This window comes from Balaenoptera ricei, chromosome 7 (genome assembly GCF_028023285.1).
Source record: "Balaenoptera ricei isolate mBalRic1 chromosome 7, mBalRic1.hap2, whole genome shotgun sequence".
NCBI lineage: Eukaryota > Metazoa > Chordata > Mammalia > Artiodactyla > Balaenopteridae > Balaenoptera > Balaenoptera ricei.
Genome location: NC_082645.1, coordinates 40,215,153 through 40,239,671, shown reverse-complemented (window position 1 = coordinate 40,239,671; position 24,519 = coordinate 40,215,153). Strand labels below are relative to the sequence as shown.

At 41.8% G+C, this 24,519-nt stretch overlaps 1 protein-coding gene and 1 long non-coding RNA gene across 7 annotated transcripts in view; one reads left to right on the top strand and one right to left on the bottom strand.

The window, feature by feature from the left end:
* Nucleotides 1-14,571, bottom strand: part of LYPD6 (LY6/PLAUR domain containing 6) — a 110,844-nt gene extending 96,273 nt beyond the window's left edge. For all 6 annotated transcript variants that reach the window (XM_059927131.1, XM_059927133.1, XM_059927134.1 and 3 more), the window contains exon 1: nucleotides 14,457-14,571. The gene's annotated coding sequence lies outside the window, so the exon portion shown is untranslated. The remainder of the gene's footprint in view (nucleotides 1-14,456) is intronic.
* Nucleotides 14,572-14,845: 274 nt separating this feature from the next.
* The window catches only part of LOC132368935 (uncharacterized), a 33,741-nt gene continuing 24,067 nt past the window's right edge, over nucleotides 14,846-24,519 (top strand). Inside the window, exon 1 of the long non-coding RNA XR_009504190.1 lies at nucleotides 14,846-14,996. This is a non-coding gene — a long non-coding RNA (uncharacterized LOC132368935). The remainder of the gene's footprint in view (nucleotides 14,997-24,519) is intronic.

The window sequence follows — 24,519 nt, the reverse complement described above, 5'->3', positions numbered from 1 at the left end:
CTAGCCACATGTGGCCACTTAAGTTTAAGTAAATTAAAATTAAATAAAATTTAAAATTCAGTTTCTCAGCTGCACCAGCCACATTTCAGTAACTCAGTAGCCACATGTGGCTAATGCTTCCATATTGGCCAGTGCAGACACAGAATATTTGTCACCACGAGAGAGACTAGAACATTCTACTGGACAGTGCTTGAGGGTCCACTGGGCTGCTCACTGATGCTGCTCTCCAGCCAACACCTAGGGGGCTTCATAAACTGTCCCAGCCTGCTGGAGCTGTGCTCTGTACCTCCCTGAAACCCAAAGAAAAAGTGGGGATACAGAAACGTCACACAAGGTTATGCCAAACCACTAACAAGACATTGTTTTAAAGGCATTCTTTAACTAAAATGAACAAAGAAATACACAACTTGCTCTTACTTCAGGGAGTTCTGCTGAAGTCCTCAGCTTTCCCAACTCCATGAGAAACTTTTACCCAGAATAAAAATGAGACTTGATCCTCATCTAGATTCTAGTAAAAAGTAGAGGGAGAGGGAACAAGAGGCAAAATTTTTCTAATCATTTGTTCTGAAGTTGGCATCCTTTGTATTATTTTATGAAGTTCGCTTTTGTTTTAATTATCATTTTGCATCAAAAAAGAAGGCTTTTTTTTCCTTTATAAACTATGACTCCAAAATTCCAATGAAAGCGTTAAAATACTTACATGCCTTAGATTTATCACCAGGCAAGTGAAGTTGTTCAATAATCTGCCTCTAGGTAACACAGCATACAATTTTTTCAGGTTTACTGAAACTGCCATCTCTCTAAGATCCAAGAACAAGAGAAAGTTGCTAATAAATTTTAAATTTCCCACACAGTGACTTTGGAGAATATAAAATTATGAGAGGAACTAAATTCAAATTCCAAGCTGCTTTCTGAAAGACGAGCTGACCTCCCGATAGTCTATAAAGTCTGTGAAACATCTGTTTTGGTAAGAGATGTACTTAAAATTCCCCACATGTCAGTTTCAAGTTACTACAAAATATAAGGCAGCACCAGCTGCAAGGATAAGGGGGAGAAGCTGTTGCTCAAGTGTTGGGAAATACTCAAGATTTTAATGGGACTCAAAACTCTATCATTTGCGTATCATGATCCTGGGAAATAGACTGAACAGAGACTAAAGTCCCACCCCTTCCGCGAGCGAGAAAATTCTACCGTGATCTTGGTATGTTTTCCCTTACTACCTTCCTGCTAAGGGGCTGTGCTGTGTTTAATTCTCGTACCTTTTAACCAAATGTCCTCCCCTCGTTATTTCTACCCCTCCAAATATTATCCATCTGCAAGGACCAGTTCTATTCTCACACTCTCCATGAAAGCTGTTTCATCTCTTCTGGCCCACACATTCCTAACTCCTCTCAAACAGCTGTAGCAAAAAATAAAGGATCCTACAACTGCCATTCACTTGTGTTCACTCTGCTCTGACAGGCCAATCTGATCTCCTCACGCTTATGGATCAGCTCCCGTTTCGTGGCTTTTGCAGACATAGTGAAGTCCCCCAGTTATATCTTCAGCCCAGATCTCTCCCCTGAACTCATAGTCACACCCTCAACCACTGACTCCCTGTCTCCATGTAGAAGCCTGATAGGCATTTCAAATGTAAGGTGTCCAAAGCTGATCGAATCCCCTTCCAAACCTGTTCCTCCTCAGCCTTCCCATCTCAATACATGACAGTCTCGCCCTTTCAGTTATCTGGTCCCAAACCTTGGAACCATCTTGGACTCTGCTTTCTCACTCATGCCCCACATCCTACCCCTCAGTAAATCCTGTCTCCTCCACTCTTTCCAAGCAGACAAAGGATGCCCCTTTATACCACCTCTACTGCAACCACCTGGGTCTTAGCCAGTACCCTCTGGATTACTGCAGTAGCCTCCTTCAGCCTTGCCCCCTCCCTCCTATTATTGATTCTTACAGTAGCCAGTGATCTTTTAAATCATACATTTAATCAGGTCATTCCTTGGTGCAAATTCTGCCAATGGCTCCCCAACTCACTCAGTCCCAAGAAAGGAAGAAAGGAAGGAAGGAAGAAAGAAAGAGAGAAAGAGAGAGAAAGAGAGGGAGGGAAGGAGGGAGGAAGGAAGGAAGAGGGGAAGGAAGGGGGGAAGGAAGAGGGAGGGAAGGAGGAAACATCTCCCAGATAACTTCTAAAGGCTCTGCCTGATGGAAGGGCTGCCGCCTTATGTCTCTGACCTTTTACTACTCTCCCCCCAGCTTATTCCACTCCCACCACTGGTCTCCTTGCTGTTTTGAGAGCCAGTGACTTCATGATGCCACTGTAGCACCTTTGCATTTCTGCCTGGAAGGCTTTTCCTGCAGAGGTCCCCAAGGCTCTCTCTCTTACCTCGTCTAGGTGCTCACGTGACACCTTCACAGCAGGGTCTCCATGACCACTATATTTAAAGTTGCCAACTGCCTCCCACTCACCTCTGACATTCCCTCACCCTCTTCCCCACTTTAGTTTCTCCATAGCACTTATCACCATCTGGCATACCACATATTTTCTTGTTTATGTCCTTATCTTCTGCCCCTACCCCTCTAGAATGTAAGCTCTATGAGGACAGGGATTTTTGTAAGTCTTATTTACTGCTTGAGCCCCAGAGGCTTTTGCTTATTATTTCATTCACTATTGTGTTTCCACCTTGAACTGTGATTGGCATGAGTTCGTTCTCAAATATTTCAAGACAGAGAGAGAAGCCATTCCAAGTTCTATGAGGACAGTTCCCATGTCTTACCCTTTCTTTTTATATCTTTGGGTAGGGCCAAGAAAAGAAGTACTTGTTGCTTAATTATTGCCGTGTTTGCATTGGCAAGTATAAAATATTCATTCATTCAAATTTTGGGACACGTTAAATGTAGACAGTGTTGATGCAGTACTAAAAGATGTAACTATTTTTTCAAGATTTCAAAGCTATTCAAACTAAAGCTCAGTAAGAGACAGTTTCTTCAGTGCTGCCAAAAAAAATGACACAAACACCTGCCCAAAAAAGATGGGAAAGGAAACCTTAGTACTGTCATTTGTTGGGTAGATTACAGCAAATAAAATCAACTTCAATGCCAAGCCCCAAAACAAGTCATTTGAGTTCTTTTGTCATTAGCTTGATTATTAAAATAAGCAAGTGCTTTTAATAAATCAACTTCACTTTGCCAAGTGGTGATGCTGGTAAAGCCCTAGACAAATTGGTAGGAAATTACGGATATTGGAGGAAAGCAACAGAGAAAGTAGGAGACTTCCCCCCTCCTGTTTCAAAAGAGAAGGATGTAGGTACCCTATCATCTCTTTTCTTTATTGAGCTATAGCTGACATACAATATTATATGGTACAGGTGTACAACATAGTGATTCACAATTTTTAAAGGTTATACTGCATTTATAGTTATTATAAAATACTAGCTATAGTCCCTGTGTTGAGCAATATAACCTTGTAGCTTATTTATTTTATACATAATAGTTTGTACCTCAATCCCCTACCCCTGTCTTTCCCCTCCCCCACTCCCTCTCCCCACTGGTAACCACTGTTTGTTTGTTCTCTATATCTGTGAGTCTGTTTCCTTTTTCAAACAACTAATCTTTAACGAAGGAGACTTACTAGTCAAGGAGTCTAAAAATTGGGGCTTCCCTGGTGGCGCAGTGGTTGAGAATCTGCCTGCCAATGCAGGGGACACGGGTACGAGCCCTGGTCTGGGAAGATCCCACATGCCGCGGAGCAACTAGGCCCGTGAGCCACAACTACTGAGCCTGTGTGTCTGGAGCCTGTGCTCCGCAACACGAGGGGCCGTGACAGTGAGAGGCCCGCGCACCGCGATGAAGAGTGGCCCCCGCTTGCCACAACTAGAGAAAGCCCTTGCATAGAAACGAAGACCCAACACAGCCAAAAAAATAATAATAATAATAAAATAAATAAATAAATAAATAAATAAGTCAGGAGCTCTTTTAAAAAAAAAAAAACCTAACCCATGGAAAAAAAAAAAGAAGCCTAAAAAATGGCTAGGAAGACTCAATCTTTCTACACATCCAGAGTACAGCGTATAAAGCATCAACAATCAAGTACAGACCAAATGCAAACCAAATTCTTTTTCACATAAGATGAAGTTTATGCTGAAAGCTTTATGGAAATCAGCATCCCTAAACTGACTGAACATTCCAAAGGGGGAATGCTGTAACACGCCAAAACAAACCCTACTTAGTGGTTTTAAGGCACTTGGGTTCAGTCCCACAGAGAGCATCTCATTCCTATGTGAGAAGACTCGGGTCTCCTCCAAAGTTCATTGAGCTTCTGTGGTACAGAACCAACTATATCTGTTCGGTTTCGTGAAATCTGTGCAAAACTTTCTGAGTAGAATTCTTTTATCTGAGTATCTTTCGAAGCAGGAAAATGAACATTAAACACTAATTAGCATCATGTTGGTGGGTTATAAAAAACTTACTTTTAATTGTTAAGAAAAATAGCCTTGTATGGTAGGTAATGGTTACATTACTGGAATGACAGCGGTGACAATTAACAGGAAGCACTGCTCGTTAACTAATCTGTTCATTTATTCAGCAAACACTGATGGACAAGGGAGAATCTCTGCTCATCAGGTATCTGCTGAGCACCTAGTCTGTGTCAGGGCTTGCAATGCGCAATGAACTAAAAGCTCTGTTCGTATGTTTAAGGGAAGAGAAAAGGCAGCCTCTAAAAATGAGAAAGCTGAATTCAAAAATCTAGGCACAGCACAGCTTGGAATCCTTGTGGAGTCAGTGCAAGGAGGTGAGGAAAGTCTTATGAATCAAGCCAATATGATAATATGTATATTATCACTTGGGAAAAAAATAGTTACAAATTGTTCACCAAATTTCAAAACTCAATTTAGAGTATAAAGATATAATTAAATGTGTACAACTAATTCCAACTTTTTTAACAAGACAAGAAAAACTAAATAGGAATATTGATGTTTCGTCCGAGATAAGCTTGAATTCAAATAACAGAACATTTGACAAAGATTCTTAAAAATTTTAAATAAGGGTGGAGGATAGACAACCAAACTTTAGAAACAGTGTAACATGTAAATTTAATTTAATTGTAAAAGGGAAATTATTATCATATTTTGGCTTTTGTATCCTAACATTATCTAAAAAATTATCTCTTTAAAAACGTATCAAGAAAACTGAACTCATAGCCCACTGCAAGTTGTCTGCTATAGGTTACCTGTAGAGATTTAGATTATTCTAACTGTAGAGAATTCACAAAGTACAATGATGACAATATGAAAAACAGGCATTGGGAATACTTATTCTCTCTTTCTAACCCAGAGTTACGCCCTGTTTCCCTGTATCCCCAACAACCTCTGGAAGGGGAGCTATTTCAGCAAGAGGAGGCACAATCCAGACCCAGCCACGCTGTGCCCTGAACTTCTGCTGCCACTCCCTCCTCAAAACACTCCCACTTTTACTAGCTCCTCGTCCAGCAAAGGGTGAATCTGGCAGGAGCCAAATAGAAAATCCAAGATTGGTGTTGGTGAGGCGATGTGTGATAAACGTCTTCTGTAATCCTGAAGATGAAGGGAAGAACAGTGCACATTTTGTATACGTTCAGTATTCATCTTTTCATATTTATGCTACAGCTCTGTGATTAATTGCACCGCTTTGCTCAGAAATGCCTCTGTCAGAATGAAGTCTTTTATAAATTGTTCCTGTATGAAATATTATCCCCTCTCTATTAATAAACGTTTCAATATTTTTGTTAGGGTGTGTGCGTGTGTGTATTTGGGGAATTCATTATTTGTGTTTTGACTCTCTGTGACTTTATGTAGTCTAAAATACAAAAGTTAAGGGAATGTGCATAGCTTGCAAGTTTGCGCTCTCTCAGTGTCTTCTTAAAGTAGATGCAGGGATTTTCTAACAGAGTACATTTTTGATCAAAAGGTTTATACAACATAAAAATTCTTCAAGATAAGAGGCAAGGGGCTAGCTAGAAAAGAAACAGGAAGAGAGACATACTATGTAACTGTAGATTCACAGAATTTAAAACCCAGAAGGACCTCAGACAAAGCTAGTCCAATATTTGGTGTTGCACAGAACACTGACCCAAAAGATGCACCTTCAAAATGGGTTCCATTGTCAAACAGGTTTGGTTTTCACCAAAGAGTATACCAACTTTTCAGGTATTTAGAATGATCATTTACTTACTAAAAGTTCTGAAAAGTCTTGCAATTGAAAAGCATTTCACCCATTGTTTCCCAAACACTTTTGACCATTGTACTTTTATTTCCCTCAGCATCCCAAGGAACCAGTGTCTCTTCCTGCAGATCCTGCTCTAGAAGGGCTGATCGTGTACAGTCATTTTACAAATGAGGAAACAGACATTCAAAGAAGTTAACTGGCTTGGCCAAAATCTGGTAAGGAATTGGCGGTTGATAATTCAGCAAATAGCCTGATGAGAGTTTAGATTACAAGTGGGAAATAAGCAAAGATCCCAACATCTTTCGTTTCCACCCATACCTCACCACAAAATCGTTGCCTCTTCTGTGTCTCTGTCTCGGTCCCCTTGGAGACTTAGATTCCCTCAACTTTTACTTGCCTACTTGACCAATACGCAGCTGTTAACCAGCTTGGATTCATTCAACAGCCAGCACGTGCTTCCCCTCAGGGAAGCCTTTTAACAGTAATCTTTTAGACGCTACAGTTGAGACTATGACTCAGCACCCGAGTGGCCCTAATGGAGGCTGCAGCAGGAACACAGCAGATAACGTAAGGCAAACAGAGCTTTGTGGCTCTCCTCAAATTTATTTCTGTACATTTTAGGGCTTCCCCAGATAAGATCGGAATCAGATAGGACTGGAAAGTTTTCTTCAATCGGTTATAAAGCAGGTGATCCTCTCCTTATTGTAAGTCCTCCAGCTCCTTCTTTTCTGTACTCTTTCTCTTCTTTCCATTTCCCATGTTCAACCTTATGCAGGAAACTGTTCCAGGAGAGATGTGAAACCCTCCTGCAATGTCAAAACCTCCCAGAAACTGTAGGAAATGAGTTTACCCACTTGCCTGCAATGTCTTCTAGGTGCTACAGCATTCAACATTTCTTGAACTTGCTTGGCCTAGCTGAAAATTACCCCTTCTAGCAAAGGTCTCTCTGACATAGTTCCCAAGCTGAGAAGAAAGAACCATTACAAACAGTACCTCTCTTTAAATCGCTATTCCATTATATGATATGTATTGCCTTTCATTTGGAAAGTTGAGCCTCTGAATAGCTTTGATGGGAAAAATATCTCTTGCATCCTGTTGATTTTTACTTGCCTGGTTTGGCTCTACCAAAGAATAACAATATTGGCAACAGTGGAAAATGAACTCTGAGTTATTTCTCAGAACTGGGTGGAGTTGATGCTGATCCAGCCACATCTCACCTGGTGCCCCCAAAACAACATTTTAAGTCAGTTGGCTGTGATTCCAACCTATGACAATGGAACAGGAAGAAGAATCCTGGCTATTAGAGACTAAACAGATCTAGCCTTGTCTAGCTCTCTGTTTAAAAAGCATCAGCCCAGGGGCTTCCCTGGTGGCGCAGTGATTGAGAATCTGCCTGCCAATGCAGGGGACACGGGTTCGGGCCCTGGTCCGGGAAGATCCCACATGCCGCGGAGCAACTGGGCCCGTGAGCCACAACTACTGAGCCTGCGCGTCTGGAGCCTGTGCTCCGCAACAAGAAAGGCCGCAATAGTGAGAGGCCCGCACACCGCGATGAAGAGTGGCCCCACTTGCCGCAATTAGAGGAAGCCCTCGCACAGAAACGAAGACCCAACACAGCCAAAAATAAATAAATAAATAAATAATTTAAAACTTAAAAAAAAAAAAATCAAAACGACATAAAAAAGTAAAATTGAGAATTAAAAAAAAAAAAGAATGCTATTAAGGTAGTAAGAGATTACATACGAATAATTAAATCTGGGTGATGGGAAGAGAAATGATTATTTTCTTCCTTGAACCTTTCTGTTGTTTTTTGTTTAACAGAAATTATCTATATACTTCTAAAAAGCACAGTACAGCTTAGTATGAAAGTGTGAAACAGCCAGCTTTTTATTTCCAGGTGGGAAGATGGCAAATCTAACTTGCCCAAGTCCTAGGTCATGGTGATTGATGGCTTAGAGTCTATTCAGTAAAGACCCTCAATATCTAGAAGGTATTCCTAGGAAACAAAAGCAGCAAAGTGTCTCTGAGGAGAACAGTCACAGCTTGTGATATTTACTTGTTCTTGGTGGACATCCAGAGACTAAACTTAGATGGCAATTGTCATAAACTACAAAACCCAAACCTATCCCTTCCATCTAAATCAATCTCCTGTGATCCCCCTCCCCTCCCCTACCCCCCAGCCCACCCCCAACCTTTACAGCTTTTTCTCTATGAAAGTAGTAAGTCTATTCAACATATTCTTTGAAGGCTTACTCTGTGCAAGACAATATACTCATGCCAGCATTCAAGAGAAATAAGACATGATGTAAATAAGCTAGAATGTAAAGAACAGTAAGTTAGTACAAAGTACAGGTATACGTAAAAGAGGAAAATTTACACTGATGTAAATGAGGAGAAAAGGCTTCTTTGGGGAGACTGCATTTGAACTAGGCCTTGAAGGTTTAAAAAGAATTGTCAATTGGGAAATACTGGATAAAAGGACACTCCTGACTAAGGACACATCTGACCAAGAACAAGTCAGAATTGCTACAAAAGTTTCTGTGCATTCATTCGGTTGGGTGACTGGGAATATGAATTTAAAGAATTCCATAAAGGAAAATCCTTCTATGAAGTTATACATAAAAGGAAAACCATGTACTTCTAATACCATTCCTTTGATCTTGTACAGAAAGACCTTACATAAATTCAGAATATTACTTCTATTAAAGTCAGTATTTTTAAGAGTTAACATTTTTAGAACACTTGAAAGTCAACTTTTTTATCTTCAAGATAAAAAGTTCTAAGAAATTAAATGTATTCCGCATGGACAATCAAGTCGAAAGAACATGAAAGATCTACATAGCAAGAAAAGAACAAATTCCAGGGAGATATGCTAGATATTTTAAATTTTTTATTATAGATCTCCAAGAACTCTGTCTTGTTAACTTAGTTTGTTCTAAATACCAACATTATGCCACACTTCTAGTTGCTCAAAACCATTTTATTAGATCAGCATTATTGGGTAGTTTTAAATGTCAAAAAATATATGTTGGTTCCTCCTCACCTAGGAATTTAAAGTTTAATTAGTGCAACCCCTTGATTTTATAGTTGAAGCAGATGAAGCCCAAACACTGGGTGCCTAACTTGCTAAAGGTCAGTCAGCTAGTTAACGGTCACCAGTTAAAACTGGAAGAAACTAAATAACTTGCCTAAGGTCACACAGTTGGCAACTGGCAGGGCCAGAATTACAACATGGGAAATCCCAGGCCTCTATCATTGCTCTACACTGCCCTCTCTGCCAATGGAAGATTAGCATAATCCCTCATAAGCAGGTAGAGTCCTGCAGATGAAAAGCCATACAAATAAAAAGTAGAGTAATAAATGCTATTATTATAAGTGCAAGTAAGTGTATATATTATCTAAATTGCTTTAATGGCATAAAGAAACGAGTATTTCTAGATGTCTTGATGGAAACAAATAATGTGTACATTTGCTAGTTTATATACAATTTGGTACTTTTTGAAAAGGGGGGAAAATGGGATGAGAATAATGCAATCTTTATCCTGCTTTTTAGGGCATAAAAATATTAAGAAATATATTTTTGAAAATGTTTATCCAAAATCCTACCACCCAAACACATTAACTGTATTGTTATTTAATCATTTTGAATGCTTAGAGATACTTGCTTTGATAACTCAAGTAACAATCATGATTTTTTTTTTAAAAAATGTCAAAGATAGGACAATCTTGGCTTTAAGAATTCTTATATCTATGGCTTCTAAAAGGTCTACAAAAAGATGAAGATTTCACGCCCAATACTTCTGTTCTGCCTAACAATCCAGGATGTGGTAATCATTCATGCATACACCTGAATGTTTTTTGGAATCTATTTTTAATTTTAGCCTGCAGCCCCTCTCGGCAAAAGAGAGAGTAAGGATGAGCAAGTGGGATGCAGGACAGGAGATGAGGGTATTACATAGTCTTTGAGCTTATTACTTCCTGTCTGAACCCCCTTGCTTTCAAATATCAACAGATGTGTTCTAGTTCTAGTTTTTTATTTTCAGGAAAATAATCCAAGTTCACTGTATATGTAACTGTGTGCATGAGAATTTGACTTCCAGTATCTGTATAGCTCTTCCTTTGCAGCAACCTCATAAGGGTAAAAATGTCAGTTAGGCTACTAGATATGGTAGCTAGCCACCAGTTATAACTATGACCCCTACCCCTAATTGGTAGACTGAGAGAAAACTAAAATTATCTGATGGGGACATCATACTTGGGGCTTCTCTGAAGGCCCTGGCTCTGGAAACTGGGCACATCTCTTATGGGATCCTGGAAGCTTTGTCTACGGAGTTGTTACAAGACATACCAGCTTCATGTATTGATGCATTTCCTTCTATAATAAACGAACAGATACGTAAAGAGGATTTATACAAACTAACTCAACTACACACTTTTAATGGTATCACACTAATATAGAATTTTATATCCTTTTCTTAACATTAACTTTAACTTGGTGGACACACTTTTTTTTTTAAGAAAGCTGAGAGAATATTATCCAGCTATGTTGACCTCTGATGGGAATGGAATCCAAAACCATCTCCTATAAATGTACTTGAGATTGCTTTTCCCAAGTACACTTATCTTCAATCTTCCATTTTGACTTTAATCTTCTATTATTTTTCTTCCCATTTAGGCCGTCTTTTTAGTTATTCCTATGGTTCAACTTTATCAGTGTAGTTTTCACTTACCCATAAGAACTACATACCATCTACAGATATTTATAAAAGTTTAAATAAAACCATCCCCAAACTAATTCCTGGAAGACCTTATTTGTCCACTCAGAGAAGTGTCTATCTCCACTCTCTGTTTCTTGTTTCTTGGTCAAAAAAAAAAATTCATGAATAGGGAGGAACCAGGATTTGAAATCCAGTCAGGCTTTCTGAAAGTTTAAAAATATCATATTTTGGGCAACACTTTGGCCACAAATATATTTCCTCCTTAAACTCTAATACATTATTCCCCCTTTCTCCAAAATAAGTTGTACTACTGTAATCTGTGTTCACTTTGAATACTGATCTCTAGGGACATGGATCTGGCCTGATGGCTGCAGGGTCCCCCCTGAAACTCCTCCCCTGACAAAAGCCCCGCAAGGCCGCCAGCCAATGCCCCAGAGAGCTGTCATTTACACACTAAGGTTCAACACACTTACGTGATGGCCGTCTTGGTGATTTAGTATCTAGTCTGTTGATCGGGTCTGGAATATCCTGAGCACTTGCCATCTCTTGATCTATTACCTCCAGTGTGTTTATTGCCTGAGAAAGCCTGGGTATAAGAATATTACTCAGCCAAAGCAGAAGCAAAGAATTCATTTACACTGTGTTCTCTTTTTATCTCTGAGTATCTGTTTGGTACAATGTAAGCCAAGTATTTCCACAATTCTCCTTTCACAGTATGTAAGAGTCTTTCATTATTATTTTGGGACTCCATTGCAAGAATTTTTCCGCATTCATTTTTGGCCATCTCATTTTTAGTGTGCTTGGGATCTGTCACCCTTCAGGGGCTTAATTTAATAAACTGACCCTTCAAATATTTCTACCTACATTAATCCAAACAAAATTAATTCTACTCATCTTAAAAAATATTATGCAATGTCATAAATAAAGATCATGAGCAATAGTTTTCCAAGAAAAGATGTGCAAATGATGGGTTTTTAATAAATAATCAGATAGGCAGATAGCTGTAAGCCCCTTATTGCTAGCTATGCAAGTGAAAACATGATTTCTCTTTAATCAATGTCTTCTGTTGCATTTGTAAACTAGTTAATGAGGATTTCAGGACTTTTGATGAGTGAGTTTTTGTTTTTTTTTTCCGGAGTGGCTCTGGGTTTATTTAAGTAATCTGTTTTGTCAATTCTTTTTAAAATTCAAATGACACTAATGAAATAATCATTTATTAGAGCTTCATTGTAATTGTCTATTGAACTTATGAGGAGTTTCTGCTTATAGAGTAGGGAGACTTACATATTTCTCAAACATCTATGCCACTACTAGTCACTTGATTTTTCTGAAGCACTACCATAAGGACATCATTCTTTAGGGTTTTGATTACTTGTATATTTAACAACTCATTAATAAAAATAATATGCCCCTTGGAAAAGGATAGTTCCTTAAAATCCATTATTAGCTTTCTCCTTAAATGTTTATCAGCCCTCACCTTACAGGGAGCTAAGTGGTACTTTGCAGAGAGCAAAGCCTTTTGGGAATGGTACATAATGGTCCAGAATGTGCTGAATAGTAAAAAGAGGTACAGAAATTAGAACTAGGAAAGAAGGAAGCCCAGCATGAAGAAAGGAAGGGAGGGAGCAAGGGAGGGAAGAACTTGGAAAAATAATTTGACTTGAACTCTGCTATTCACCTTGGAAAAGTCACTCAACCTCTGAGAGCCTCAGTTGTCCCACCTGTAAAATCAGGGTGAATTCCTCACAGATACTTTAATAGTAGATCTCAATGTGCCATGTAAACTGTACATATGATGCAAAGTATGGTTTTTTACTTGGCATTATTTGCTATAATCAGTCCCATTTATGCATTCTGTGCTATAAACATTCATCTTATAAAGACTGTCAACAGCTTCAAAATGTAGACCTATGCATTGTAGCTACCCTTTTTGGTCTGGAAGCATTTCTGATATTTTTAACCCCAAAAAACTAATTCACAATTTTTAACAGGCTTTGTGTGCCTACAAGCTCGAAAGCTTACTGTTTGCTTTCAGGACTAGAGTTCTGTAAAACCTCTTTTTAAACAAGGAAGCCTCTTTTAAGTCCTGTTTCAGTCTGGTGCCTTTGGTCAAGGAGGAGACTAAAATTGAAAACAGACAGATGTTTTACATTTAAATGGGTTTACCATAAATGTGTATTAAGCCATTTCATGTATGATTGCACAAATATCTTTTGCAAACTTGGTACACATGAGCACATATACAGTAACCATTAATGTCTTCTAGAGAAAAAGGGTGCAGATCTAAAAATTTAAAGAGCTACTTCGAGTAAGAAAATGTAATGGCTTTAAGGGAATTGCCCTAATAATATCAAGGCATCTGCAATGGCTGGCCAGAGAAGAGCAGAACAGAGCATATGTCACTGTAAGTCAATTTAACAAGAAATAACCTTCCCCCTGGAGAATCTAAACTCCCTAGCCTCCCACAAAGAAAACTGAATTTTGGAGGTCACACCTTGGGTGAGTTACCAGAGGGAGAAGCTTAATATTCTTTCTGTCATATGCTCTGGGAGGTCAACGCTATTCTACCAACTAATTCCCTACCAAAGAGTTGCTTCCTCCTCAATGTCCCGCCCCGCCCCCCCCCCCAAATTACAACAAGTCCTTGGAGTCCCCTAGGAAATGACAAATGATTGTGACACTTGAGATGCCAGGGACCACGCCGGATACAATCATACTCAAACATCAAGTTTTGAACCTCACTGTGTGGAGTAGGGTCGAGGCAGGGGTTGGGGGAGTGGAGCTGGTGAGATCGCGGCGGGGGTCAGAGCGAGTCAGATAGACCGACCAATACAGAGCTTTAGGCTAAAACAGACTGTTTAGCCAAATGTAATCAATGGAACTGCTCTTACTGGAGAGAAAAGCGGGTCGCCAAGTCAAGCCCAGGCGAAGCTCTGGCTCCGTGGGCGAACGCCACCTCGCCGAACCCCCATAGTGGGCGGTCGGAGGGCCTTGCGCGTTAGCGCGACGGCTGGAAGCGCCCCAGCTCACCGCCCCACGGCAGCGGTTCTGGGTGGGCGCAGCCGGGCCACGGCCGCCGCCCACCGCCACCCCCCGCCCGCCCCGCAGCAACATGTGGGGCGCTGCCACTCCGCCTCCCCGGTTCTCCCTCCGGCTGGAGTTCCTGGTGGACGCACGCTTGGCCCTGGGAAGGTGACGAATTACTCTTGGGAAAGATTCCTCCAGCGTTGAACTTGGCAGCTCCTGACATTTTCATCCCACCCCCAGAGCACCAGCACTACACACACGCACACACGCCTCTCCGGACCTTCCCAGGCTGCGCGCAGTGCGGACTGCCCACTCGGGGGCAAAACACCGGAGCGGGATGCAGAAGCGAGGACACCAGCTCTGCGGGCCAGGGGCGGTGGGGGAAAAGACTGTCCTAGCACTGGGTAGTTCCAGGGACTCAGCCCACTCCGTGGTTGGCCCAGGCCCCGCATAAGCTTGGGCCGCTGGCAGGAGCCCCGTTTCCTTTTGTGCTCTCCCGGGAAGCCCGCCTCTACTCACCCGGGCTGCACGCGGATTCCGGCCGCCAGCGGCAGCCCGCTGCTCCATCCCACGAGCACTGCGGCGCCCCCGGAGTGTGCAATGCGGAGCCCCGCCAGCGCGCGGCCGGAGCCGGGGAGTGCGAGGAGGGAGCGAGGGAGCGAGGGAGGGAGGGAAAGAAGGAGGGAACGCGGCGGGGAGGGACAGGGCAGTGGGGGGCGCGCGCCACTCCCATTCGCGCCGGGCGCTCGCCGCCTCCCGCAGCCGCTGCTGGCCCGCCCGGCCTAGCCGGCCGCGGGACCAATCAGGGCGCGCGGGGGGGAGCCGAGCCCTCCGCGGGGCGCGCTCATTGGTGCGGGGCGCGCTCATTGGTCCGGAGCGCGCGAGCCAACTCCGGGAGAGTCGGCCTGAGCGCCCAGTGTCCAAACTCCAGCGGGCAGGAGCTGCCGGCCCGGCGCAGCTGGGGTGCCCGGCTCCGCGCTTCGGCCGGCAGGGTGAGTCTGCCGAGTTCCGCGGACAAAACCGGGAGGATGTGAGACCTGCCCTTGAAGCCCGTTCGCGGTGAGCGTTCAAATCTAGCAATGTTTGCTCAGGTTGCACTGACCCTTTCCTGTGAGCGACCCCCTGCGCCGCCCGCTTCACCCTGGCCAGTAGCTGAGTGAGGGGAAGCCTGGCCGTGTGAAATGGCCCTAGCCAAAGCCTACTCCCCGCCACCCCCAGGGCCGTGCGAAACCCCCTGCACCTAAGAACCGGAGCTGAAAAGCACGTCGAGCTCCTTACCCAGGGCAAATCTAGACCACCTGACGTTTGCAATAGAAGACGCACACCGCGGGGCGGGCGACGGAGTGGGGGAGAGAGCCGGAGTTGGTGATGGCAGATCCTCGTGAAGAAGTGGGAGTCGGGTTGTGGGTTTGGTGGGAAAAGCCCAAGGCAGAATTCTCCCACCCTCTGCCAAACGTTTCCCTCAAGTAACCACCCCCCCTTCCCAAACCTCTCTGGAGGTATTGATTTTTCTCTTCCCTGTTGTAAATCATGCTTGACTCTCGGGGACTTTTCAATCCAGAGCCTCAGAGTGGAAGCGGACCCGCCTACCCTCTGAGCACCGCTGAGGGCAGGCGAGGACCGGGGCGGGGGCGGGCGTGACGAGGGAAGGTCCCCGGGAAGGTCAGGAGGAAGGATTCCGTCCGGGAGCCGGGAGCTCGCCCCCAGCTGCAGCACCTCCGCCTGGTACCTGGCCTGCAGGCTACCTTTGCTAGGACGGCCCGCCCCAGTGGCTACATTTGTCCATCGCTGAGTCCCCTTTCTCTCCTCCTTAGCTTTTCTATTCTTCGAGCTTCTTTTCAGGCAGACGTCCTCTGAATCTTCCTGACTCTTCTTCTCCCTGCTCCTCTCAACATAAAAATATCCTTTTCTTTTTCCCTTTCTTTTTTTTAACTTCCCTCCCATTTCCTCTGTCTGGAAGGGTCTCAGATAATGTGTTTTTGATTCACAGCTCCTGGACCTCAGAAAGTTTTTCTCTTACTTAGTTTATGTGCACAGGTTCACACAAGCTCTAGGTTCAAGTGGGCAAAAATAATTAGCACTCCAAACATTTGGACACGGGAGGTGATCGCTGCAGAGCTGCCTTCCTGCAGGGATCAGCACATTGAATGAATTGAACATGAATTAATGGAACGGAACCTGGAAATGTCCCTCAGTGACTGGGCAGGTCACCTCTGAGAATCTGGTACTAATGAGGGCATGTCCTGGGTGTCATCGCTGCCCCTTATTTAGTTTCCAGGGAAGAAATTCTCTCTGCGGAAGTTCCCACTCATGTACCTAATTCACTTGATTTTTTTAAAAAAATTGACTCAGCTCACAGTATAGTCAAAACTTAACATTTGGGTTCAAAATTAAATTCAATATATTAATGTTGTTCATGAGACTCTGAATTCCTTGTGGAGATAGAATCCTTAGGATCTATTTTAGAAGAATGATAGGATAGGCACTCAAAATATCAGCAGTGGTTATCTCTGTGCGCTGAGATAAGAGCTGATTTTTTTTTCTTCTTTATGCTTTCCTATATTTTCTAAAGAACATGTAATACTTATTACTCAGGAAAAAAAATAATATGTTAACTCCCTACATAACGATACTCTCCAGGCATCAGAAGAGCTAAAACTTTAAATTCTCCTTCTACTTTACCCTTCACATCTTATCAATCACCAAGTCCCATAAATTTGGTCTCCTGGAATAGCTTTCAGGTCTGTCTCTCCTCAACATCTCTGCTGCCACTGCCACATCCTTATCATCTCTTATCCGGGCTTCAGCCATAGTCTTTACTGCTCTACTGCTCATGTCACTTAAAAGCTTAAAATCCTTCAGTCTCCCCAACTCCATCGCTATGAAGTTCAAACCTATCCTGGTTGGCAAGGCCTTTCCTTCCCATCCTGACCCCTGCCTTCCATTTCGGCTTCATCTGCTGCTTCCCACACTTCCCTAAATAGGATGATTCTACCCTACTGGGACTCTTTGTCCTTCCCACAGGGGTTGTGTGACTTCACATGCCCATGGCTAAGACTGTACAGTGCTGCCGTGCTGCCCTTCTCTTCCTCCCCAGCCTCACCCCACCCCCACCCCACCCCCACCTGCAAGTTCCTACCTCTGCTTCAAGACTCACTTAAAATGTCACCTTTTTTTTTTAACCCAGATTTATAGAATTGCCATTACATGATGCTATCTTTTATTTTTTTTAATTTAATTTAATTTTATTTTATTTTTGTCTATGTTGGGTCTTCGTTTCTGTGCGAGGGCTTTCTCTAGTTGCGGCAAGCGGGGGCCACTCTTCATCGCGGCGCGCGGGCCTCTCACTATCGCGGCCTCTCTTGTTGCGGAGCACAGGCTCCAGACGCGCAGGCTCGGTAATTGTGGCTCACGGGCCCAGTTGCTCTGTGGCATGTGGGATCTTCCCAGACCAGGGCTCGAACCTGTGTCCCCTGCATTAGCAGGCAGACTCTCAACCACCGCGCCACCAGGGAAGCCCTAAATATCACCTTTTTTAATGCGATCCCAGGAGCAGATTTAGCAACTCTTCCTCTCTATACTTCAATAGCAAGCACTTTATTTATTCAACGATTGTTTATCCAGCTCGTATTATGTGCCAGCCACTATGGAGAAAACATAAATTGTTATTTATACTCCTGGAACAGACCATGAGAGAAACAAACATTAAGGCCCGTCACACAGAAAAATAATTGTAAACTGAGATACGTGTGATGAAACCACCACCTGTGCAAAAAGAAGCATGGTTTACTTTGAACAAATGCCAACTATAGTTCTTACCACATTGTGTTATAACCTGTTTATTTATTTGTCCGAAGTTCTATCTCCATTCATATTCATCTGTGTACCGTCATCCAGAACACAGTGTCTGGCTCATTGTAGGTGCTCAGTAAAAATTTTTAAAGAAATAAATGGATGAATAAATGAATGGGTTTTTGAAGCCCCCATGAAACATTTTATTTCATGTATTTACATACTACAATGGTACAGAATCTAAAAGTCTTTAGTTCTGTGTTTTAAAAATTGATATTGTTAGATCCTTGTCTTATCTTTTCATAACTGTAATCTAGTTCTCCCAGCATAAATTATCTAATTTCTTCTTGTTTGATGTCACATTTAGGAGACATAGCTAATGTACTATTTGTAGATAATCTGTTGGTGCCAGGAGGAATTTATTCTTTTGGTGTTTTTATAAATTTGGCTTTTAACATATAAATATACAATTTTAAGATACAAAGTACAATCCATAAAAGAATAAATAAATTAGACTTTATCAAAATGAAAAACATGTGCTCTGCAAACAAAACTGTTGACAGAATGAAAAGACATAGAGAAAATATTTGCAAATCATATATCTGACACAGGACTTGTAGCCAATATATATAAAGAACTCTCAAAACTCAACAAGAAGAAAACAATCAATTAAATTTCTTTAACAGACAAAAGATTTGAACAGACATTTTACCAAAAAAGATATACAGATGACAGCAGCACATGAGAAGATGCTCAGTATCACTAGTCATTAATGAAATGCTAATTAAAACCACAATGAGATACTGCTATACACTTAATATAATGGTTTAAAAAACCCCTGATGATACCAAATTCTGATGAGGATGCAGAGCAACTGGTACTCTTGTATATTGCTGCTGGGAATGCACAATGGTATTGCCACTCTAAAAATAGTTTCACAGCTATTATAAAGTTCAGTATACACTTATCCATATGGCCCAATTTTCCACTCCTAGATAGTTACCAAAGTGAAATGGTAGGCCTATATTCACACAAAAACCTCTAAACAAATATTTATAGCAATTTAATCACTAAAATCTTGAAACAACTCCAAAGTCCCTCAACTGGGAAATAGATAAACAAAATGTAGTACATCCATAGAATGGAATACTACTCAATAATGAAAAGGAATGGGCTGTTGATACGAACAACGTTCTATATCCCAATGCACTATGCTAAATGAAAGAAAACAGACTCAAAATCTAAATGCCTATACTGGTTAGGAATGGCAGAGCAGCAACATAAAAAGGTTGAGGTTTATTATGATGATGGACCCACAGTTTGAGGTCTGGATGATCTATATTTATTTTTATTTATTTATTTATTTTATTTATTTGTTTTTGGCTGCATTGGGTCTTCATTGTGGTGTGCAGGCTTTTCATTGTGGTGGCTTCCCTTGTTGTGGAGCACAGGCTCTAGGTGCGCGGGCTCAGTAGTTGTGGTGCACAGGTTTAGTTGCTCCCCGGCATGTGGGATCTCCCCGGACCAGGGCTCAAACCCGTGTCCCCTGCATTGGCAGGCAGATTCTTAACCACTGTGCCACCAGGGAAGTCCCTGGATGATCTATATTTAGATGAGGCAATTGTTTAAACCATTGTTAATTCAAGTTTCCTGTCACACAGAGCTAAACCTCATTTTACCTAATATAATGAGTGCATGAATTAATCATTAATGAAAATTCCACTGAACACTCTTTGTGAAAGAAGAAACTGTGACTGTCTTATTTACTGAAATATCACCAATGGCTTACACAATGCCAGTACAGAGTGGGTACTCAATAAATAATAGTTAAATGAGTGAACAGATAAGAATGAAGATAAAGTTGGGATTTTACAGGACTGTAACAAAAATGAGTGTTTTCTCCTTCAAAGTAGCTACTTTGTCACATTACGTTTTTCATTCCAGTGATGCTGTTCCTATTTCAAAATATGTTCCCTTCCCCTTTCTACTTATTAAAATATTGCCCTTTCTTTAAGTAAAATTGTTTCCCTAAATAAATTATTCACTTTCTTTCTCTTGATGAGCAAACAATAAATTTAACATGTCTTAACATTCTACTCATTTTTCAATATTCCAAGTAGTGTCTAGTTTATCTTCTTTTTCTCTATAACAAATATCAGAAGTTTATATAACAGGCACACAGTAGAAATCCAGATTTTATGCAAAGCTTGAGAGAATTTGGCTCAAAAAACCGTCATATTTCCAGATGTATCACTAAAAGTAATTTTCATTTATTGGACACTGATGGTTGACATTAAGCTTTTGAAATATTATTAAAATATTTCTATTCTAACCAGTTTGCCCAGTCAAGTGACTTTGAAAAATCATTTACAGCTAAGCAGTTATGGAATTTATTATAAGAACTCAATTTTCTCTACCAGTTTTTCTACTAGGAAAACAGTAATTTTAGCTGCCAGCAAAGACCCCTCAGTTGCTTTAAGACATCAATCAGTTTTATATCTGTTTCTATCAGGGAGCAATTTTTGCGTAAACACAGATACCACCTTACATAGAATTGACATTGTAATTCTTCCCATAAATAAGTTTGTCTCCTAATTACCATCTGACAATTAAAATATTGGAGGTTAAGGAGAGGAAGTTGTGAGAGATGGGCAGGTATATGTAAGCTAAATAGGATATTGTAAAGAACGAATCCATAAAGGTCTAAAAGTTTCATTACCTTTCTTTTCCCCAGTGTCTATCACTGTACCTGAGATAATCTAGTACTGGATGAATTTTTGCTTCTGATCTTACTTCCGTAATCAGGGGCAAGAAAAAATGAGATAAAATTTCAAGAGGTTGGGTTTCCATCATTTCATCAACTTCTTCTCTCATCCCCATTGTTGATGCCTATAACTCCACAATCAGAGCAAATTTCCTTAGCCAGATCACAAAGAGGGTTTATCTTGAATTGCGTGTTAACCTGAGTGGTGGTAATGGTTGCCTGGAACATTGTGCCAACAAGGATCATAGGGCCAATCTGATGGATCCATTAGCAAACCTTTGGTGAAGGAGAGCAATTATAATTTGTGCAGATTGGCATGGTTGTAGAATATCCAGATGCGGTTACCCAGGGGGTAGTTGGATATGAGGGCCCAAAGCTCAGTAGAGGTATACATTTTTGAGACATACAAGTTTAAACTCTCTCCGCTCTCCACTTGTGCACATGGCAGACATGTGCTTGTTCCTTCTGAGACCTCACATGGCCTCAGCACCCTTCTGAGTTCACTGTTCCTCCTAGCCACCACCAACAGATAGCTGTTGGAACAAGAGATGGAAAACAGTTTCATCACACAGTGTAGGATTAATTCAGGTTTAGCACCTTGTGGGTTAGTACAATAGGAAAGTAGCTAAGGAAGTTGTTTATGCTAGTGAGGGCATTATTCAAGTGACTGACCTTGTTGTCTAGGTTGGGTAAGAAAAGAAAAAATCAAGGATGGACTTAAAAATGAATTTGTTTTACTCATCAACCCCAAGAATTGGAACCAACATAATTCCCTGTCCTTGTATTAACCAATTCTTGAACCAGGCATACTTTGCTCTCCCTATGTTAAATATTCCTGGGACCAAACAAAAATATCCTAGCTCTTTGCTCCAGGGAATACCTGCTTCTGGAAAAAAAAAACTGTGAGCCTATTAAACTGCTCACATTTTAAGGCTAACTTCTCAAGTGAGTACTTCCAGACTCTCTCATAGCTGTGCCTTCCAAAGTATTATGTCATAGACTCTGCCCATTCCAACTAGTCCCTGCTTTTCAAGACTTGCCTAAAAATCCCAGCTCAGGCTCTAAAAACTTCATAAATACCTATGGGAATGAATGAAGGGAATCCAGATGAGAACAGGGGCTATTTATTCAGCGTTTACTATAGCAAGAGATTTAAGCTACCCTCACTTGCATTTGGTAGAGACTAAACCCAAGCAGAAGAGTGGTAAAGCTTTATAATTAAAAAAAAAGGACAACGTCTGGTATGCTCTAATTGGAAATTGTTGTCATGGAGAGGCTGGAGGTAGGGTAATTAGAAGCAGGGAATCCTATGTGACTGGTTTGGGAAGCATATTTGACTTTCTCTGCTTAGTCCTGAGTTGAGCAGGGAGGGAGCAAAATTAGGGGAACTGTCAGTCATTGACCAGTCTTGACCAGTTTAGGCCAATTGCTGCAGAGGTTGTGGTTTGGCTTCCTGGGCTAGCTATCACCAAGGCTGTGGGTCAGAGCTCTATTGCTATATGCGGTCCGGCCATTTGTGCATTTGTACATTCAGTCTCTCATATCCTTCCCTAATTTTCTGATTCTGAGTCTCTACTAAGACGGTCCAGGAGATGTTGTCCATATTGCAGTAGAGCTAATAAATTTAGCTTTGCTTGATCTATAAGTGTTTCTGGTGGTCTTTTTTTTTTTTTTTTCCTCTGGAGCCAGACTCCTGGGTTTGTTTGTTTGTTTGTTTTTAATTAATTTATTTATTTATTTATTTTTGGCTGTGTTGGGTCTTCGTTTCTGTGCGAGGGCTTTCTCTAGTTGCGGCAAGCGGGGGCCACTCTTCATCGCGGTGTGCGGGCCTTTCAGTATCGCGGCCTCTCTTGTTGTGGAGCACAGGCTCCAGACGCACAGGCTCAGTAATTGTGGCTCACGGGCCTAGTTGCTCCGCGGCATGTGGGTTTTTCCCAGACCAGTGCTCGAACCCGTGTGCCCTGCATTGGCAGGCAGATTCTCAACCACTGCGCCACCAGGGAAGCCCCTCTGGTGGTCTTTTGAAGAGTCACCAGTGAATAGTCCATATCTAGTACTACACGCTGCATGTTATATAGCTATCTTCTTCCTCTTTCTCCCGATGAGTTTACTTCCAAAAGAAAACAGGATTCTCCAGTAAGATCGCATAGTTCTCTAGGAACACATCTCTGCCCAGTGCCCTCTGTGCAGGGTCTGGCTGTCCAGCCTTGGGAGACTCTTGAATTTTAAAGGCTCCTGGGATCCCAGCAGCCAGTCCTTCCTCTTTGGGGGAAGGCAGAGGGCACAATCTTGCAAGTCTAACACAAAATTGCCCCTTTGCCAACATTCTCCATGACTGGTAGATTGGGCAAATGTAGGGGTGTCCTAGGACAGACACTGTGAAGGTACATAGAATAATCAAATCAGGAAGTGTTGAAGTTCCCCGGAATGCTGTGTTAAAAGAATAGCAATGCATTTTGCAGACAGAGAAAATTCATTTTTTTACCAAACATTTATTCAACAAAAGGTACATACTAGAAGCTGAAAAGACAGTAATGAGCAAAACAAAAACATAGCTGATGCCATGTCTCATTGAGCTTTCAGTCTAGTGAGGGACAAAGTCATTGATCAAATAATCTAACATATAAATGTGAAATATGAAAGTGTTAACAGAGGAAACTGGGAAGTCTCAGAAGGTATGCTTGAGGGATTAAACACCAAACTTACTTCTTCACATAATGTGCCCATGCAGAAGGTATCCATAACAAGACATTAAAAAACTCATCAAAAAATCATTAGTAGATCTCTGCTTCCAGCTAAGATGGAGCAACAGGGACTGAATTTACTCTCCCAGTGGAAACAACCAAAAAATGGACGATATCTACACAGGTTAACCCTGTGTAGGTTTCCCAGGGTTTCCATAACAAAGTACCACAAATTGAGTGGCTTAAAATAACAGAAATGTAGTCTCTCACAGTCCTGGAGGGTAGCAGTCCAAGATCAAGGGCATCCTTCTGGAGACTCTGAAAGAGAGTGTGTCCCATGCCTCTCTCCTAGCTTCTGGTGCCTCCAGCAATCCTTGCCAGTCCTTGGCTTGTAGATGTGTCACTCTGACCTCTGCCTCCATCATCACAAAACGTTCTCCCTGTGCGTCTTCTAAATCCTCCGTTTTCTTTCTTAGAGGACAAGACACCAGTCACTGGATTAAGGTCCACCCTAGCTCAGTATGACCTCATTGTAACTAACTACAAAGACTCTATTCCAAATAAAGTCACATTCTGGGACTTCGGGAGTCAAGACTTCAACTTATCTTCTGGGGGCACAATTCAACCCATAACACTCCCCACTGTAGGAGATCAGGAGGTGGGCTTCACTGAACTCTTCCAAGTCCCTGGTTTTTCCCAAGTCAAGGAGCACTGGCACCTTGCCTTTCAGGTCTTCTCTTTTTGGAATCTAAATCTTCTGGCAAACATATTCAACAGTACCCTTTTCTATGACTACGCTCACACGCGTTAATATATTTCACCTTTGAGTACTCCCTTGAAAAAAAACAGTAAAACATCTCCCAGTGTTCCACCCTTAACCTACAAGTGTCTTTAAAATCTGCCACTCAGTTTTAAGTCTGTTTTACAGGGATTTAGGAATGTAGTCAGTTTCTAGTTTGTCTTTAAAAGCCCAAACTAAAACTTGAAAGAAAACCTAGAGTATAAGGATAACCTTCCAAATACTTAGCAAATTACATTTTTGTTAAGTATCCCTCATTTTCTCATGCAGATACATGAACACACATGTCTTATCATGGATTTATAGTCTTTGCTGCTCTAAGCCAGGGATCGCCCATGTGTGCAGGAGTGTGTGTTGGCAGCGGTGGCCTCACACAGATTTCACGTCCCTTTCCCTATTTTATAGTTAAAATGCCAGTACCATCAGGTGGGTAGAGTTCTGAGTAAAGAGCCTTTCAAACATAAGCCAAATTTCTACTGTTGTTTTGTGAGTGAGCCCTGTGTCTATTGGGAACTACAGGGTGGCTCAAGTGCTTGACTATAT